A 6,689-nucleotide genomic window follows, 5' to 3' on the forward strand; every position below is an offset into this window, starting at 1 on the left:
CCCCTCTCAGCCTTCTTTTCTTTAGGCTGCAGAGTCCGAGATCCCTCAGCCTCTCCTCGTATGGTTTGCCATGCAAGTCCCTGATCATATGGGTGGCCCTTCTCTGGACCCTCTCGAGCTTTAGCACATCCTTGTTGAAGTGCAGCGCCCAGAACTGGATGTAATACTCCAGCTGTGGCCACACCAATGTTGAGTAAAGTGGGAGAATCGCTTCTTTGGATTTACTGGAGATGCATCAATTGTTGCATGCCAGTTTTATTGGCCCTAGTGGCTACTGCATCACACTGCTGGCTCATATTCATGCTGGGGTCTATTGTTACCCCCAGATCCCTTTCATTTATAGTGCTGGTCAGGTTAGCGATGCCCAGACTGTAGGTGTGCTGGAGATTCTTCCGTCCCAGATGCAGCACTTTGCATTTCTCTAAGTCGATTCCATTCCACAGATAACTAGTCAAATGCAAAGGAAAGGTGTTTAGTGTTTACATTAAATGAAAGATTATGTTGAATCATCCTGATCCACACCCAGCTCATCATATGACCTTGGGCATGTTACTTGACCCCGTGCCTCCAGCAACACATCTGCACTTGTCTCAGCGTAACACTCAGATGTTGCATCCAATTGTTAATCTTGAATGAGCAAATTACAAGTGTCAAATATCTAAGCTCCAGGGAGAGTAGTTAGCATTAATAGATCAAGTGTGTCCTCCTCTTCAGATATCAGGGTGAGGAAAGGACAAACACTGAAAATCGAAAGTCCAGAACTGGGAGACAGGAACTGCTTAGTTTTAATCCTTGCTCTGACTCGAACATGCTGAATCTACCCCATGAGTTCAGTCACTTACCCTCTACAACTCAGTTCCTCCAAAACAGAGATAACATTTCCTTATGAACCATGTCTTGCAAAGACCAATATTTATTCTGTGCTATGCACCAAGCATTTTAGTTGCAGGTTTTTATACATTTAAAACCTCCATTTCTCAATTATAGCCATGTAGTTAGCTGAAAACTGCACTGAGCTGGGTTGACTCAAATTCTTAGGATTAATCAGAATCTGATTAATTTTAGGATTAATCTGAATTGGTTGTCTTTGGTTCATTTGGCCTTAAAGACGTACTCAATGTGAGCATGATATTTCACCGCATCAGATCCCAGTGCTGTGACAGTTCAATAACTCCAAGATTTTACATGACACTAAACACAAACTGAAAGCCCTCTGATGAACGTGGATATATATTTTGCAAAACTAAGATAAATTGTTAAAGAAACTGTCAGCTTCCAGCCTAGCCAATTTTAAGCAAAGTGAAAGTAAGTTATTACTACACTTGCTGCTCAGATTTTTCTGCTAATGCTTGCAGTTTTATAAAACTAGCGGTGTACCAATAGAGAATTTTGGGGCCGATATCGATAGGCAATTTTCAACGGGCCATATTGGCTGATATCAATCTGACTCCGATATGCAGTTGGGCAGCTTGGAGAGCAGCATCTGGCTAGTAAGTCTGTTGTGGGGAAAGGGGCGAGGGAAGGGGTATGGTGAGGGCAGACCGAGGTGCCCGTGGTGAGGAAGGAAGCGGGGCTGGGGCAGGACAGAGCCGTGAGCAGCTCATCCAGGGGGCGCGGGCGGCTTCTGCTGCTGTGCACAGCCCAAGGGGCATGGTGGGGATGCATGCCTCTGGATCCGTGCACAGGGCAAGTGCAAGCTGGGACCAGGGCAACACTGATCTCTTCCTGGCAGGGGTTGAGCTGGGCTATGCTCATGGCAGGCAGAGGCAACACTGGGAGGGGGCTACCGGGACAGGGGGGGTGCGGGGGTGTTGCAGCCATCCCAAAGTTCGCTGCAGTCCCTCCATCCCCCTCACAGTGCTGCCGCCACCCACCCCAAGTGCAACCCAGCCCAGCCCCAGCCTGCAGCATCAGCTCACCCCGCATGCAGATCCAGAGGCACACGCCCCCCCATGCCTCCCCAGGGTGCATGCAGCCTGCACCCTCCAGATGAGCTGCTATGTGGCTGCTCTCCACACTGCCAGTCTGCGCTCCTAGCTGCCTGCATACTGCAGTTGCTGCGCATGCACAGGGCATTTATTGGTGGCATTAATGGCCACATCGACCAAAAAAAGCCAAATGCCAATACAATTGTCATTTTTCCTTAGATGAGTGCTGATCCGATATAGGACCAATGTATCGGTGGTGCACCTTTATATAAAACGCATTTTTATTTTTGACGTTTCCACTCTGCAGTTGCTGGATAGAGGCACACAGAGAGGGTGGGACCATAGACCTGGTGCTGTCAAAGAAATACTGTTCAAATCCTTGAACGTTCTGTGACTGAACAGTTTTAGCAGTATTAGGGGTTACTTGTAAGTGAATGTAAAAAGTGTTCAAGTATATAATTGGCTGTGTTCTTTTACAGCTTACAATACATTTTCAAAAACCTTCATGACTACCCTATTACAGTGTGATCAGGAAGAGGAGGAAAAGCCATAGTCAACAGATTTCTAACCACCTTCCTCTTTATGCAAATCCCATCTGCAGCCACTCCCCCACAATAATGTGATGTGTAGAATCTAAAAATAAGAAAGATATTTGCATGAGAGAAGCTAATAAACTAAAACAGACAACGCTTGAATTACTGGTGGAGCAGGAGGTGGTTGGAGTGCACACCATAAAATACAAAAGGAGATGGATGAGTAAGAGCAACCAGAACTATAAAGGTCTTAGAACAAGGACAAAAAGGTTTAAATTTGATGCTTCATAAAAGGCAAAGAGAATGAAGATATTCAAAGGGAGATAGGGGCAAAGCAAAAGGCAAGACAGTTGGAGTTTCTTGTTGTTTGATCAAATTATTTCCCGCTTTGGCCCTCTGCATTGTCTCCTTCACTCTTAGTCTCTGAAGCCCTTCTCAAGTTGCTAGATCCACTTTATTCATCCACTTGTCTTAGTTCACTACTCCCCTCCTCCTCCACATTCTGATTGGTCCATTTGTCAGCTTCATACAAGCGTGCCAATGCCTCCCGCCACCCTGCCCCTCTTAGTAGTAGTTGTACAGGAGAGTTTGCCTTGTGCGTTCCATAAGCAGTGGTCACAGCACATTCTCAACTGCCTCGTTGCTCTGTATCACACCTCCCTGCCACCCTGATCTGTCTGTTATGCACGCTTGCTTCTCCACTTAATCCTACATTGTAACCTCTTCAGAGCAGACTTTGTACAAATGGAACAAAGACGGCCTATCCCAGGGCCTAGTTACTAACACAATACAACACGTAACTGATCTGTAAAGCCACAGTTCTTTCTTCTTTCAGCTCACACCTCAAGGCACATCTGTGCTGTAGTACTTGCAAGTAAGCTAACTAATCTTTATTGTGAACAGCAAATTGACAGAGATGACAAATTATAATCATCTGTAATGGCATCAAGGAAAATCTCATTATTCGTGTGTATGTATGTATACATATGCATACGTACACACAAACACTAAATCATCTTTTACCTGCACTAATATACTTGAGTAAGACACTAAATTAAGGAACGAAGAAAACAAAAGCAGCATCTTGTACAAGTCCACACACTCTTTCAAGAGAGAGAGGACTTGCACAAGATGCTGCTATTGCTCGTGTGCACATGTAAATGGGTAGATATGTGCTGAAATATTAGGATAACCATTCTGACTGCTTTTTATATACATATATATATATCCCTATATAGTACATAAAATAATATATATTTCCCTATATATAAATAAAAAGGGAGTCAGAACAGTCATCCTCATGCTTCAGCACATATGCAGTTGTATAGACTAAACTATCACCACATTTCACCATCCTTCCTGCTCCCCAATCACCTAACAAAGCATGAACGACCGGTGCGCTAGTACTGGTAAAAGTGACATTTTCACCAGCCCTTCAAGTCTCCACATAATAAAAAGTTTCTTAGGACCAGTTTCTTTGGTCAGCACCTGCCTCTTCAAGATCGTTATCCCATGTAGATAATGCTCAAATGCACCACTCCCAGTCTTAGGAATGATCACTGCGCGAACAGCTAATTTCATCTTTCATCTTGTTACTTTTGTAATACTGACTTATTAATTCGGGGAAGTAACGTCCACGTAGTGAAAAAGGTTCTGGACTGGCAATCGCAGCTCTCAGGAGACGAGGATCTCAACACTTTGTCAGTATTCGTGCACAAGGAAGAGGCACCCGGATGCCTCAATGACCTTACCAGGTACAAACTGCTGCTCAGAGGGTTTTTCCATCTATTGGCTGCTCTGTGAAATCCTATGAAATGTGAATTTTCATTTCTACCCAGGAGAACTTTCACAATCTTTTCTCCGATTCCCGATAAAAGGCGCTTGAGCCCCAAATAGTTTTTTTTCCCAAAAAAATCTCGTTGGTCTAACAAAAGAGATGGCCTGTCCCACGAGCCCTGATAGTTTGTCCAGGGCACCGAGCAACCCTACACCCAAGCCCCGCTCTCGGCACTCGAGCGTCTCAGGAACAACACGGCGAGGAAACCCCGGGCAGGGGCAAGACTGCCGGCGCTTCTCAGCCTTTTGCACCGTACGTCCCACCAGCCACTCGGTCAAAAAGCCCAGTACACCCCCCCCCACGATAAAAACAAAACCCCACTTTCCCCAGGAAGTGTATTTTTACATTTACATTCATTTTAGTATTATATATATATATATATATTATCAATCAACAAATTATATTTTCCAACCAGCTGAAGTCCCACCTCCGCGACCGCCGCCACGTCCCACCACAAACACCGATGGGAAGAGCGACGCGCCACCCGATTTCCACCACGCGCCGCTTTTCCCGGGTCCCCGCCAGCTCGTTACGGATCGTTTGCCAAGCCCGCTGAAAAGGATTCGCGATACCCCCTTTTTACGCTCGCGCGAACGAAACGGGGAAGCGCCGCCGCTCGCCTCGCGCTCCCGACACGTCCGGCCCAATTGCTTCGAACGAGGAACGCCGCTTAAAATGATGCTCGGACCACCTGGCCCATCGAAGTCGCCCGCCCCGTACGTGCGGCGGCCGAAATCTCTTGAAACCTGAAAGCTCGCTAAGAAAAATTTCCCCCCCCCCCCCCCCCCAGCCAGCTCTTGAAGTGGGTCTAATAAAAGATATCGTTCTCACCCCACGAAACTTACCCCCACCCGGCTACGGAGGGGACATTTTAAATAAAGAGCAATTTTTCGAGCCCCACTTCACTTTAAAAGGGCGGGCCGGGCACCCGCAAGCCGCGCGCACACCCCGGGAAGGCCCCGCCGCGCACCCGGGCTGCCCCAGCAACGGCTCCGGCCGCGGGCCCGGGAGAAGGGGCCGAGGGTCTCCCCCGCCCGCGCGACCTGCAGCCCCGCAGCGAGGTGCCGCGGCCCGGGGGCACTCACCGGGGCCGCCCCGCGCCTGGCGGGGAGCAGCTGGGGCATGAGGGGGCCGGGCCAGGTCCGCGCAGCCGCCGCCGCCGCCGCTCCCGTCCCCGCACCGAGCGCCACAGAAAATGTCACCGGAGGCCGCTCGGCTCCACGTCACTTCCGCCGCCGAGCGCGGGCAGAGCGGCCGCCACGCCCCACAGCGCCCCCCGCGGCGCCTCGCCGCGCCGCACCCCACAGAGCCCCCGGCGGCGCCTCGCCCCACAGCGCCCCCCGCGGCGCCTCGCCGCACCGCACCCCACCCCACAGCGCCCCCCGCGGCTCCTTGCTGCACCGCACCGCGCCCGGCCGCACGTGCACCACCTCCATCAGCACCAGCGTGCAGCGCCGTGCACAGCACTGCCGGAGTTGGGGTTAATCTACTCACACTCCAATAGGAAGGACCTCTAAATTGGGGGGGGAAGGGGCGTTTTCATTCTAATATGGACCAAAAATAGACATGCAGCTCGTACTCCTATGGAGTTCATACGTTTGTGCGGAAATAAGCAGGATTCATCTTCGCGCCTCGTGAAAATCCTCCGTCCTGCTGCTCCCCCAGCTTTGGTTGGGGACTGTTAGTGCCACAACCCATGGGCGATGTGTAGGGGGTGCCCGCGGGTGCACCCCCTGGAAGCGCCAGTTGCAAAGCTGCCAGTGCATTAGGATTGCCAGCTCTGACCGAAGCTATTCTGGGAGACGTGTTGTTGCAACATGACCTACGGTCGTTGTCTTAAAACATCCTATGACCATCTCCCGGATTGCTTTCATAGATGTCATTAGGGCTGGAAGGGACCTCGTGAGATCATCGGGTCCAGCCCCCCCGTGCAAAGGGCAGGGAGTCAGCTGGGGTCAAGCAGGACTCGATGTTTTTGGGATGAAGTTTTCCATGCTAGGAAATTTCCAGGCTGAACTCTGATGCAAAGTTTCAGCCATGGTGAAAGAAAAGAAAAGATGATCATCCAAATGCTTCTTGAACGTGTCCAGAGCGGGAGATCGATGCCAGGAGATCCCCGGCCCATCCGGGAGAGTTGGCAGCCGGGCCTGGGACACGCATCCTCTCCCCTCTCCTCTTGGAGGGGATCCCACAGCCTTCCCTGGGAGCATCTTTTGGGGAAAAAAGTCAGGGCTGGCCACCCAGCCCAAGGGGAGAGGATGTCCCCTGCGAGGGAAAGCTACAGGCGTCTGGGAAAAGCAAAGGGGTCTCCTTTCCACCTCTGACGAGAGACAGCAGCTTCCTCCTGGCTGCCGTGCCCATAAAACAAGCAGGGATGAGCAAAGGCTAGGG

At 50.3% G+C, this 6,689-nt stretch overlaps 1 protein-coding gene across 3 annotated transcripts in view; it reads right to left on the reverse strand.

The window, feature by feature from the left end:
- ARK2N (arkadia (RNF111) N-terminal like PKA signaling regulator 2N) overlaps positions 1 to 5,517 on the reverse strand; it is a 62,853-nt gene extending 57,336 nt beyond the window's left edge. For 2 of the 3 annotated variants that reach the window (XM_059725301.1, XM_059725302.1), the window contains exon 1: positions 5,384 to 5,508. The gene's annotated coding sequence lies outside the window, so the exon portion shown is untranslated. Of the gene's footprint in view, positions 1 to 5,383 lie in introns of all 3 variants that reach the window. The other variant, XM_059725303.1, reaches the window with a different exon arrangement.
- Positions 5,518 to 6,689: the final 1,172 nt, after the last annotated feature.

Source organism: Alligator mississippiensis, chromosome 3 (genome assembly GCF_030867095.1).
Source record: "Alligator mississippiensis isolate rAllMis1 chromosome 3, rAllMis1, whole genome shotgun sequence".
In the NCBI taxonomy this organism is placed as follows: domain Eukaryota; kingdom Metazoa; phylum Chordata; order Crocodylia; family Alligatoridae; genus Alligator; species Alligator mississippiensis.